The sequence below is a fragment of the Rhinopithecus bieti genome, unplaced genomic scaffold, assembly GCF_001698545.2.
Source record: "Rhinopithecus bieti isolate Rb0 unplaced genomic scaffold, ASM169854v2 scaffold_50706, whole genome shotgun sequence".
Classification (NCBI taxonomy): domain Eukaryota; kingdom Metazoa; phylum Chordata; class Mammalia; order Primates; family Cercopithecidae; genus Rhinopithecus; species Rhinopithecus bieti.
In genome coordinates, this window is record NW_016819840.1 from 167,684 (window position 1) to 180,953 (window position 13,270).

The 13,270-nt window shown below is 42.2% G+C and overlaps 1 pseudogene across 1 annotated transcript in view; it reads left to right on the forward strand.

Annotated features, from left to right (window-relative positions):
• Positions 1–1,021: 1,021 nt before the first annotated feature.
• The window catches only part of LOC108519977 (Ig heavy chain V-III region 23-like), a 14,611-nt pseudogene continuing 2,362 nt past the window's right edge, over positions 1,022–13,270 (forward strand). The window contains exons 1-2 of the transcript XR_001882788.1: positions 1,022–1,169; positions 1,273–1,582. The product of XR_001882788.1 is annotated as an Ig heavy chain V-III region 23-like (transcript). The remainder of the gene's footprint in view (positions 1,170–1,272; positions 1,583–13,270) is intronic.

The window sequence follows — 13,270 nt, forward strand, 5'->3', positions numbered from 1 at the left end:
AATAAAAGAATCCAAACCTTTTCAGCTGCCTAATAGAAAAACAAACTATGGTAAATTTGTTCACTGGAATACTACCCAACATTTGTAATAAATACATTTCTGGTACACAGAACAACAAGGGAAAATATCTAAGTATTTATGCTGAGTTAAATAAGCCAGACAAATAGGAATATGTACCATATTACTCCATTTACATAATTTCATTTAAATGAAAAGGAATCTAAAGTAATATACAAAAGATGAGAAGTTACCTGGGAAAAGGGTATAAGAAAGGAAGGGGAAAGGAGGAGACATACAGAAGAATAAGAGAAGATGTTGAGGGGAACTCACTTGTCCACCTTGGTAATGATGATGCTTACATTATGTTTATCAATTCTACATTTTAAATATGTGAAATGTATTATCTGCCAATTAACATTCACAAAATTTATTGCACTCAAACACACGCAAAATTAGACCGAAAGTTGCGGTATAAAGATAGAAAATATCCATTAAATGTCAGAAATATCTGAGAATTTACCTCCCAAACCCTAGTTCTTTCCTTATTTTTAGGTGAATGATAGTGTCACAAAATCACGCGTGTTCTCAATACAGGAAGTGGGTTCCACAAAGCACACTACGTATGTCCATTTCTTACCCAGAGTTGTTTCAGGAAGTAACTGGGATCAGTGATGAGGAGCCCAGGCCCAGGCACTGGGGATCACTCGCCTCAGATATGAGCTCCTAGACACACACTTAGCCCCTCCTCCATGTGTGGGCTTTCAGTCACGTCTGTAAATGGAGAAACCATTGACTTCTACAAAACACAATTTACACAGATATGTAAAAATTTAATAGTGCAAAACGTTTATCACAACAGAATTTCCTAATAAGACAGTGTATTTTCTAAATACCATAATTGTCACCAACTCCTGCCGGGCCCTGTCATTTTATCTGGGGACTGCCATCTCCTCAGGGTTCCCACCCTGAGCTCTCTATGTAGTAGGAGACATGCAAATAGGGCCCTCCTACGGCTGATGAAAACCAGCCAAACCCTGACCCTGCGGCTCTGAGAGAGGAGCCCCAGCCCGGGATTCCCAAGAGTTTCTTCTTGGTCATCAACACTGAACACAGGAGACTCACCACGGAGTTTGGGCTGAGCTGGGTTTTCCTTGTTGCTATTTTAAAAGGTGATTTATGGACAACTAGAGAGATTGAGTGTGAGTGGACATAAGTGAGAGAAACAGGGGCCATGTGTGACAGTTTCTGATCCAGATGTCTCTATTTTTGCAGGTGTCCAGTGTGAGGTGCAGCTGGTGGAGTCTGGGGGAGGCCTGGTACAGCCTGGGGGTCCCTAAGACTCTCCTGTGCAGCCTCTGGATTCACTTTCAGTAGCTATGACATGCACTGGATCCGCCAGGCTCCAGGGAAGGGTTTGCAGTGGATCTCAGTTATTAGTACAAGTGGTGGTACCATATACTACACAGACTCTGTGAAGGGCCGATTCACAATCTCCAGAGACAACGCCAAGAACTCACTGTATCTGCAAATGAACAGCCTGAGAGCCGAGGACACAGCTGTGTATTACTCTGCGAGAGACACAGTGAGGGGAAGTCAGTATGAGCAAAGACACAAACTCCTGGCAGGGTACCTGGGACAACCAGAGAAAGCCTGGGACACTGCACGGGGCTGTCCCCAGGGGCAAGTGCAGGTGGTGCAAGGGCTGGTTTCCTGTCATGGTCTGGAGCTGCCTTGTTACCAAGTTACCCCAGGGAATTTCTCTAGATTTGCAATTCTGTAGTAACATTTGCTGTCTCTGACTGCAAAACTTCCCCCTCAACACCTTGGTTTTTGTTTGTTTTGTTTTGTCTGTAACAGGAGGTCACATCCTCACCTCCACAGAAGCCCAAGGGTCACTTTGGGGGCAGAAATGACCCTGCCTTGGTCACATTGATCAGTGTCCCGAGGAAGCCCAGTGAAACCTGGGAAGCGTTTTCCAATCAGGCTCAGGGTAGAGACCTCTGTGGGAATCTCTGATTAGAATAGGCTCTGGGATTCGGAATGGGGCCAAGAGGGAGGCTCGTCCACGGCCAGGGTCCTTAAATCCCGACAGTTTTTACAGCTGTTCTCCCTCCTCTCATAAAACTGTGCACGTCTGACTCAGAACTGATCCAGCTGGCCCTACTTTGCTAATCAGTTTTTCTTCTGTCTACATGTCATTCTCCCAGTTCCCTTTTCTTCTCTTCCCTGAAAATAGAGGGTGTGTTTTCTGTGGTCTAAATCTCAGGGCTCAGGTCTGTTACCTGGAACTCAGGTGTGGCCCAGGCTATGGCTCCTGCGAGAGCTGGGTAGGTTGAGGGAACTTTCCCACTCACCATTGCCTGGACCCGCCTGCTGCCTTCTGTGCACAGAGGCATTTGGAAATGAAGTGGACACTAGTCACCAAGGGGATAATGTTAGTTTTGTCAAATGAGATATTGATGTAGAGATGATCTTCCGTTTCTCACACTGTCACAGAACTTCCTCCTTCATCTGTGACTTTGGGGAGAGCTGAGGATGGACACTCTATTGTGCTGTGAGCTCTGGGTGACAGCAGTTGTAGGGTCTGGTTTGGCAAATCCTACAGGGTTTCAGGTCAATGGAGTTGGAATTCCTGGGAATATCAGCACCTGTCATACTCCATTGAGTCCCATTGTCTTCTCTTAGGCTCTTACAGAATCAGCCCCACCTAGGTTATCTAGGACAGTCTTCCTGACTTAGGAAAAAATGATGGCAGGCTTTACTAACACTTGTATTATACCATCAGTGCAACACCTATGTTAGTGCGTAATTGAATAAATGACGCTATGAGTCAAGGGGACACATAAAATCGATTGTTGCCATGATATTTATTTATTGGAAACCAGAGTTTTATTGTTACTGAAATCAGTCTCCCTGAGCATTCAGGAACAGGATTTTTTAAGGATAGCTTGGTGGGTTGGGGGTAGCCAGTGAGTCAGGAGTGCTGACGGGTCGGGTCAGAGATGAAATCATAGGGAATCAAAGGTGTCTTGTGCTGAGTCAGTTTCTAGGAGCGGGCCACAAGATCGGATGAGCCATTTTATTGATCTGGGTGATGCCAGCTGATCCATCATGTGCAGGGTCCACAAAATATCTAAACATTGATCTTAGGCTTTATAATACTGATTTTATTCCCAGGAGCAAATTGGGAAAGATTAGAATTTGTAGCCACCAGCTGAATGACTCTTAAAACGTAATTTCTAATATTTTGAATAAATCGTTGGTCCCCCAAAGTCAGTCTAGCCCTCAGGACTAAGGGGATTTGTTTTGGGGAAAGGCTGTTATCATCTTTGTTTTAAACTATAAACTAAACTAAGTTCCTCCCAAAGTTAGTTAAGCCTACTCTCAGGAATGAACAAAGCCAACTTGCAGGTTTGAAGAAAGATGGAGCAGGTTAGGTCATAGCTCTTTCACTGTTTCAGTTACAACTTTGCAGTGGTGGTTTCAATTCCTCCCTTTTAGTTTTATAACACCGTATCATCTTGTTTTGATTCTCTTTAAGTGATGGTTTCATAATCATCTATGAAACTCTTAACAGATGCTCTTACATGCAGGTTTTTGATTAACAACTCTGAAGACAGTTACAATAGAAGAGAGATAAAACTATCAAATAGAAGACTAAAGTAAGTTTTTTTGACTTTTCACTTAAAACGTTGCCCAAGAAAACTTTTCTTTTGGGCTATTTATACCTTTAACAGTTGAGTATAGTCCTGTATATAAAATTTGGAGCATATTTGTTTCTCTCTGCTCACTTTCTCTAGAATTTGGAAATTATTTGTGAATATTCATAATTTATGGCAATATAATTTTTGCATAAGTGCAATCAGAATTTTTTTTTGCAACAGGACACAGTTGGAGAAACTGGTTATTTTACCAAGTCTTTGACTATAACGGCGTGCTTGCCCTTAAGCAATCAAACTTGACTTATACAGCCAATAAGAGCCCCTTGGAAAAACCGGCCTCATACTTTGTCCACACAGTCTTTGTACAGGGTTCCTGGCCAGGGGTAAGTAAAGAATGTCACTTTCTAACAGGCCCAAGAAACCCAAGTTATCATTGGACCCCAACGGAGAAGTAATTTACCAAACTCACGGGTATTTGAGGGTAAAAATCCATGGCTGGGCTTGGCATTTAAAAAGTCTTATCTGAGATTCCTTATGGAACAGAGTTCCATCAAAGCCAATTAAAAAACCCTATGTAGAAAATAATTATTTGTGCTGTGCTTTGCAAATAATAAGGTCATGGATAATAAGACTAAAGTTTATTTTGTAAATAAATGAGCCCTATCTTGATTTGTTTTAATAAAATGGGGACAACAGAAAAAAAAAGCTTTAAAATATAATACACCTGTAGTTTGCTGTTCTTGGGAATATTTTGGCAGTTTGGAGTAAATTCTAAATTATTTGTGGGCTACAAAGTCATAAACTAATGCTTTCAAATCTTTGCTTTTAAAAGTGCGAATTGCTCTCCTTACCCTAGTTCTCATTATTTGCTTTACAGTATGCTGTTCCCTTAAATGTGGTGCTAGAATTATAGATGACAACACCAACAGCTTTGCCATGCAAGCCTTGGAACCCCAGGGAGGCCTGCATGAGTATGCTCAGACAGTTGAAATGAGATTCCAATCCTCTTACCTTGAGGTCAACACCTACCTCTACTATACCCCAAGTCATCAATAAAAATGAGGACAGTCTTTGCCCTTGTTCCAACTTCATTATCCAACATCAGAGTTTTTTTTCCAAATACGATTGCCAACTATAGTCATACTCATATGATAAATGATTTTGCTGAAATATTTGTGTTATTGGTCTTAAGAGAAGAAAACTCCAAGACTGGATTAGGTTGTCATGCATTTTTCATAAGAAGTTCATTCACTCTTTTGAGATGAAATGCACAGGGGGTGACATGAGGCCGGGTAAGCTGATGGCATAGGGTGGAAATCGGTCCCTGAGTGAAGGAGGGTTGGAGGGAAGATTGGGTGAAAGTTTCTTAGGTTTCTGTGCTGTGCAAGGAAGGTGTGAAACATATTTGAGTCTTCCGCAAGTCAACATTACACGATGGGGGATCCCCATGACTCCAGCAATGGCTCTGCCTCAGAATCACTGAAGAGTCATTTCTTTCATTAGAGTGGACACAGATCTGGGCTTCAGCACAAGCCATACCACAGACATCAGAAAGCAGCAGCTTGACACCTGATCCATGTGCATTTTCCTGCCTTTAGAGGGACGGAGAGAGGTGTATTCTCAGGGTTGACACACTCCTTGTTGATTTTCACACAGAACAGTGGCATTTACTTTATTTCATTGGAAGATATATGAGCAAATGTGTGCCTGCAAATGATCGTAATTTTCACATGTATTCCAATTACATAATTTCTTAATTCTGCATGATGTCCTGGTACAGAGTTGTGTGTTCTATAGGTATGTTCAACAAATCAAGAAAATGCATTTTCCACTTTCACTGGTTTTTCTCTATGTGCAGAGACCTTGAGTAGAGCATGTCTAACTATTTGTCTGTTTACATGCTGCAGATAAAGACATACCAGAGACTGGAAAATTTACCATAGAAAGCGTTTTATTGAACTTACAGTTCCACATGACTGGAAAGGCCTCACAATCATGGTGGAAGGTGAAAAGCACATTTGACATGGTGGCAGACAAGAGAAGAGAACTTGTGCAGGGATCTCCCTTTTTACAACCATCATACCTTGCATGAGTCATGCACTATTACACAAACAGCACAGGAGAGACCCTCTGCCATAATTCAATCACATCCCGTGGGGTCCCTCCCATGACATTAGGAATATGGGATTGCAATTCAAGATGAGATTTGGGTGGGGACATAGCCAAACCGTATCAGTTTACCCCATGATCCCTCCCAAATCTCATGTCCTCACATTTCAAAAACAGTCATGCTTTTCTTACAGACCCCAAAGTCTTAACTCATTTCAGCATTAACTCAAGAGTCCACGGTCCAACATCTCATTGGAGACAAGGCAAGTCCCTTCCACCTAAGAGCCTGTCAAATCAAAAGCAAGTTAATTCCTAGAAAAAATGGGGATACAGGCACTGGGTAAACACACCTATTCCAAATGACAGAAATTGTCCAAAACAAAGGGGCTCCATGCAAGTCCAAAATCCAGCAGAGCAGTCAAATATTAAAGCTCCAAAATTATCACCTATGACCCCATTTCTCACAACTGGGTCATGCTGATGCAACAGGTGATTTCCCATGGTCTTGTGCAGTTCCATCCCTGTGGCTTTGCAGGGTACAGTCTCCCTCCTGGCTGCTTTCACAGGCTGGTGTTGAGGGTCTATGTCTTTTCCAGGTACGCAGTGCAAGCTGTCAGTGGATCTACCATTGTGGGGTCTGGAGGACAGCAGCCCTCTTCTCACAGGTTCATTAGGCAGTGCCCCAGTAGGGACTCTGTGTGGGAGCTCTGACCCCATATTTCCCTTCCTCACTGCCCTAGCAGAGGTTCTCCATGAGTGCTCCATCACTGCAGCAAACTTCTGCCAGGACACCCAGCTGTTTTTATACATCTTCTGATATCTCGGCAGAGGTTCTCGATCACTGATTCTTGACTTCTGTGCACTCACAGTCTCTATATCACATGGAAGTTGCCAAGGCTTGGGTTTTCCACCATCTGAAGCCATGGCCTGAGTTCTACATTGGCCTCTTCCAGCCATGGCTGGAGTGGCTGGAGGCAGGGCACCAAGAGCCTAGGCTGCACACAGCACGGGCACCCTGGGCCTGGCCCAAAAAAAACAGTTTTTTCTCTTAGGCCTCTGAGCCTGTGATGGGAGGGGCCACCATGAAGACCTCTAACATGCCCTGGAGACATTTTCCCCATTGTCTTGAGGATTAACATTCGACTCCTTATTACTTATGCAAATTTCTGCAGCTGGCTTGAATTTACCTCAGAAAATAAGATTTTCTTTTCTACTGCATCGCCAGGTTGCAAATTTTCCAAACTTTTATGTTGTTTCCCTTTTAAAACTGAATGCCGTTAACAGCATTCAAGTCACTTCTTGAATTCTTTGCTGCTTAGACATTTCTTCTGCCAGATATGTTAAATCATCCCTCTCAAGTTTAAAGTTCTACAATTCTCTAGGACAGGGACAAAATGCTGCCAGTCTCTGCTAAAACAAAACAAGAATCACTTTTGCTCCAGTTCCCAATGAGTTCCTCATCTCCATCTGAGGCCACCTCAGCCTGGACATCATTGTTCATATAAACATCAGCATTTTTGTCAAAGCCATTCAACAAGTCTCTAGGAAGTTCCAAACTATCCCACATTTTCCTGTCTTCTTCTGAGCCCTGCAGACTGTTCCAATCTGCCCATTACCCAGTTCCAAAGTCGCTTCCACATTTTTGGTTATCTTTTCAGCAATGTCTCACTCTACTGGTACCAATTACTGTATTAGTCTGTTATGCTAGACTGAACAATTTACAAAAGAGGTTTATTGGATTTACAGTTCCACCTGGCTGGGGAGGCCTCACAATCATGGCAGAAGGTGAAAAGCACATCTGACATGGTGGCAGACAAGAGAAGAGAGATCGTGCAGGAAAACCCCCCTTTTAAAATCATCAAATCTCTTGAAACTCATTCACTATCACGAGAACAGCACAGGAGAGACCCGCCCCCAATTTCAATCACCTTCCACCAGGTTCCTCCCACGACATGTGGGAGTTGTGGGAGTTATCACTCAAGATGAGATTGGCATGGGGACACAGACAAACCATATCACTGAACCTTCTCCACATCATCTTTCACGACCCCAGGGAAAGATCAGAGATTGACTGACTGCAGAATTTGGGGTAGAAGCTACTCCTGCCAAACTTAGAGTATTCAAGGCCCCCAGCCCAGTTTTATGGAGCAATAGAGTTTTCCCATGTCTGGGGACCCCTAGCGTACCCACGGCCAGAGACTGCTGGTTGGGTGTCATTGAGGGGTTCAGAATTAGAGCACCTGGTAGCCTATCTCACCGCAGCCCCATTATGTAACTTACCACCATCAGACTTCAGATAAGGGTTCAATATTAATTTTTCTGACATAATTTTCTTACCTCATTTATTTGTAAGTTTGTTTATAGAATTTTATTTCATTTTAAGTTCTGGGATACATGTGCTGAACCTGCAGGCTTCAGTTCCTTATTCACGCCTTAGAATTGCTCAACTCGTCAAAAATAACACAAAATGTGTCCATTTCTGGGGAAATGTAAGTGAACATCCAAGCACAATTTTTCGTGTGGATATATCAGTTACACCCCTATGAACATAACTGCTGGTCCTCACCAGAAATTGCTGGTCCTCACCAATCTCAAAAACATCTAGATCTTCAAATTCCTAGCCTTGAGAATTCAGAAAAATATGTTTATGATATTTCTGAGCCACCCATTTTATGGAGTTCTGTTATAGCAGCTGAAACAGACTAAAACATTTGCCGAGTGTCATTAAGGGCAGTGAGGTTCCACCGTACTTGAGAGACGAGCCTTACTCTCTCGTTTGCAGCTCAGGATGACAGAAACTTGACCTTGAGCTGATCTGAAAGGAAGATGGTGCTTCCTCTCCCTCAGATCTCAGTTGAAGCCACGGTGTCAGATCTCTACAGTGGAGACTAAATTTCAGTCTGTGATGTGACGGATGCCTGTCTCCTCCCAGCCTCACTTATGAGACAGAGTTTTCTTGCCACGCATTATAGACCAAGAACAGAGGGACCCCAATTATTCTCACCCCTGCTCACTTACATGGCAGAGGTTCTGGGAAGTTTCCTGGGAGAGGTGCAATGAGACTATGTGAGTCCATGACTCCCCTACAGTTTTCTGCTCTTAAATCAGGAATGTCACTCTGAGATATATGAATAATTTCGTGTGCACCAAGGCAAAGGCTGTTATATTTTTATAGGTAAAGATGCAGAGCATAAAAACAGAGATACAGCACGCTCTAAATTGTGTGACTATATTTGCAGTCCAATGTGAGCAATTTCTGCACTAAAGTTATCCTAAAACACACAATATATTTTTGTTTTAAGTAATTAATGAAAAGCTGACAGCTCCATGAGAGCAATAATACACTTGGTTTAGCAGAGAGAATGAGAAATAGCATAATTTAAGAATAATCAGATGGACACTGTGCCATGTGCCTGTATTTTCAACTAGTCAGGATGCCATTGTGGGAAGACCACCTGAGCCCAGGATTTCAAGGCCAGCCTGCAAAATATTGCCAGACCCACTTTACTGAAAAATAAAATAACATTCTGGTCATGACAAGCCTTAAAAACAGATCCTCCAAATAGGAACGAATTTAATTGCATTAGATTGTGGATTGATTTTTGACACAAAACAGTGACACCATGCCAGCAATGAGTACAGAATAGCATCCAATTGTTATTTTAAGAGATATAGACTCCCAAACAGAGACATGAAGTAGAGACTGTCAAAGGCAACAGTGCCAAACGACTGCTTTTCCATTGATGCTGTGTGTATATCCAGGAATGCACCTGTGAGTGATGACATCATGTCCTTCATAGTGTGAGATAAAGAGACATTACTACCCATCTGACAAATGATTAATCACCAGAATATACCAGGATCTCAGACAACTCTAGAGGAAAATCATCTAGTAACCCGAATAAAAAGCAGGCAATAATTATTTCTAAAAATAAGACTTTCAAATTGCAACAGTCTTATAAAAATGTGTTGTACAACATTGATCATCAGAAACATGTAAAACAAAACTACAGTGAAATATCATCTCATCTGATTTTAAAATTATTTTAACCAAAAGCCAGACAAAAAGAAATGCTGGTAAGGATCTGGAGAAATGGGAACACTCATAAACTGTTAGTGGGCATTTAAATTAATACAAACACTATGGAGAACAGTTTAGAGATTCCTCAAAACCTAATAATAGCGTTATATAATCCAGCAATTTTGCTGCTGGCAAGTACCCCCCGCCCACAAAAACAAATGTTTTTTGCACTACCGTGTTTGTTACAGCACTGTTCATCACAGCCAAAATTTGAAAGTAACCTAAGTGCCCATTAACAGATGAATGGATAAATAAAACTGGTGCATATAGGATATGGATTAATATTATGCCATGAAAAGAATGAGATTTTGTCATTTGCAACAGCATGGATGAAACTGGAGTTCATTATATTAATTGAAATAAGCCCAGAACCAAAACACAAACTTCCCATATTCTCATTTAGTTGTGAAAGTTAAAAATTAAGACAATTGAACTCATGGAGACAGAGTGAAAGGATGGTCACCAGAGGTAGGGAAGGTCTATGGTGGATGGGGATTACTGGGGATGCTCAATGGGTAGAAAAAGTGGTTAGAAATAATAAATAATACAGAATATTTGATAACACAACAGACTAAGTATAGTCCTTAATAACGTAATTATAGATTGCAAAATAACTAAAAGTGTACAAATGGAATGTAGGTAAATCAAATAACTAATACTTGAGAGGATGTATAAACCATTCATCATAATGTGATTATTATGCATTTCATGCTGCATCAAAGTCAGGTACTCCATAAATATTACACATGTATTATTTACCCGCAAACATTCAAAATCAAAGTGTTTGTGAATCTATTCTTCTGTTTCTATATTACCTTAGACCGAAGAACATACTGGTTTCTTCATGCTACTGAGATCCACATAGACATTCATAGCCTTCTTTCTTTGCCTGTCCATAATCCCACACTCTAAATTGAGGAAACCTCTTCTACCATACGAAATTAATTTACTTAGTGCACAATTTCAAAATACACAAAATGTGTTAGAATTGTTAAACTGACCCTTGTTGAAAATATGTGTATCAACTACTGTCCAGTGCTTATGTGTAACTTATTTATATTTTACTATCACAACATCAAATTCTTACCAAAGATACTTGATTCTTTTATTCATGCCCCCACCTTCTGCAGTGAAATTAGTTCAAACCATTTTATCATTGTCAGATATTGCATACAGATTTCATTTTATTCTGTTTCATGACCAGGTAAATAATTTTGAAGTTGTATGCATTTAAGTTAACACTTTGTCTCAAAAAATTATGAGCTTTCACAAATTATTTATGCCATGTGTTTATCACTGGATATCGTGAAAATAGTTTCATTGTGATTAAAAAGTGTGTGTTTCACCTAATCCACACACCTTCTCTCCAAATCCCTGGAAAACCTCAAAAGTTTACTGGATCTATATTTTAGTCTTTGGCAAAATAGCCTGGCTGTTCTCTTAGCCTTTTTTTTGCAAAGCATCAAGATTCACCTTCACTGACTACAGCATGAATTGGGCCCAGATGGCTGGAGGAGAGGGGCTGGAGTGGTTGGTAGCGGCTCTGCACCAGCACAAGGAAAATTTACAATTCCCAGGGATAACACTTAATATCACAATCTCCTTTAAAACGATCTGCGTGAGAGCTGAGAAGTAGGCAGTGTGTTACTGTGGGAGACACAGCGAGGGACATCTATGTGAGTCTAGAGGCAAACCTCCCTGCAGGAAGACAAGAGGGCACTTTGTGGTGAATGGGCTCAGAACCACCAGGAGGCGCTCGGGATGGTAGGGTGTGCTCAGGACACCATGGGGCGCTCAGAACACTAGGGGGCGCTCAAGACCAGCAGGCGGGGCTCAGGACAATGGGACACTCAGGACACCAGGGGGCACTCAGGACACCAGGGGGTGCTCAGGACGCCATGGGGCGCTCAGAACACTAGGGGGCGCTCAAGACCAGCAGGAGGGGCTCAGGATAACGGGACACTCAGGACACCAGGGGGTGCTCAGGACGCCAGGGGGCGCTCAGCACAAGCAGGGGGCACAGAATCATGAGGGTGCATTCCAGACCACCAGGAAACTCTCAGGATCACCAAGAGGTTCTCAGAATCCACCAGCGCTAACAGCACAACCTAATGGCACAGAAGACCACCAGGAGACACTCATGACCACTGAAGAACATTGAGGACACCAGGGATTCCGGACCAACAGGGAGTGCTCGGGCCGCCATGGGGCTCTCTGCAACCACCAGGGAATCAATTGTTCAGGACACCACGGTTCACTTAGGAGGCAGATCCACTTTGGGTGCCTGGGAAGAGTGAGGTTTGCTTTTAGACATTGCTGATTCCTGAGCTGGTCAAGCAAAAGTCTTCCCAGGATCTCTCGCCATTTCTTCCTTGTAACCTATGGTTTCTTTCACATACAAATCATTAACTTAGAACAGGAATTCAATTCAACTTTTAACCCTGCATATTTTTAGAATAATACTAGCAATAGTAATTCAATGTGTTTTGATAATAAGAAACGGTGTATATGCCTAATTCAAACTTTGGTTCCATGCATGGGTTTTTGTTTTTTGTGCTGTGTCAGTCACACAATTGGAAATCCTTTTCTAACAATAACTCAGCAGTTTCATGGTGTTAAGTTTCTATTCCTTTCGTCTGCCTTTTGTGAAGGTGAAAAACCACTTTCAGGGGTCAGTTTCTCCACCTTTGTTGAGTTCTGGGGTTCTACTCTTCACACTGTTTCTCCACCTTCCCTTCTTCCATCAAATCCTTTTGACTTCCTCAGTCTTCCAGTAAGGAAACAAGTCCCTTTATTTTGTTTTCTCCACGTCTGGTGAATCAGTTTGCTTCTCTTGGTGATAATTGAAGCCAACCAAGTTTAGGAAGGTAAGAGTTCTCCTTAGAATGTGCTCATCTAGGCCGGGCGTGGTGTCTCACGCCTGTAATCCCAGCATTTTGGGAGGCTGAGGCGGGAGGATAACTGAAGTTGGGAGTTCGAGACCAGCCTGGCCAACATGGCAAAAACCTGTCTCTAGTAAGAATACAAAATTAGTCAGGCATGGTGGCAGGCACCTGTAATCCCAGCTACTTGAGAGGCTGAGGCAGGAGAATGGCTTGAACCACAGGGGAGGAGGTTGCGGTGAGTTGAGATCATTCCACTTCACTCCAGCCTGGGTGACAGAAAGAAACTCTGAAAAGAAAGACTGAGAGACAGGGAAAGAAGAAAGAGAGGGAGAGGGAGAGAGGGGAGAGGAGAGGAGAGGAGAGAGGAGAGGGGAGGGAGGAAGGATTTGTTTTGTCATTGTTAATATGATCTCATTAATACCTATAAATTACTAAGGACAGAGAAAAATTTTACACTTCAGGCTCCTATCTTTTATTCCATTTAGTACTTTCATTATTCCTTAATCACTGTCTACTAATATTTATTGGAATCA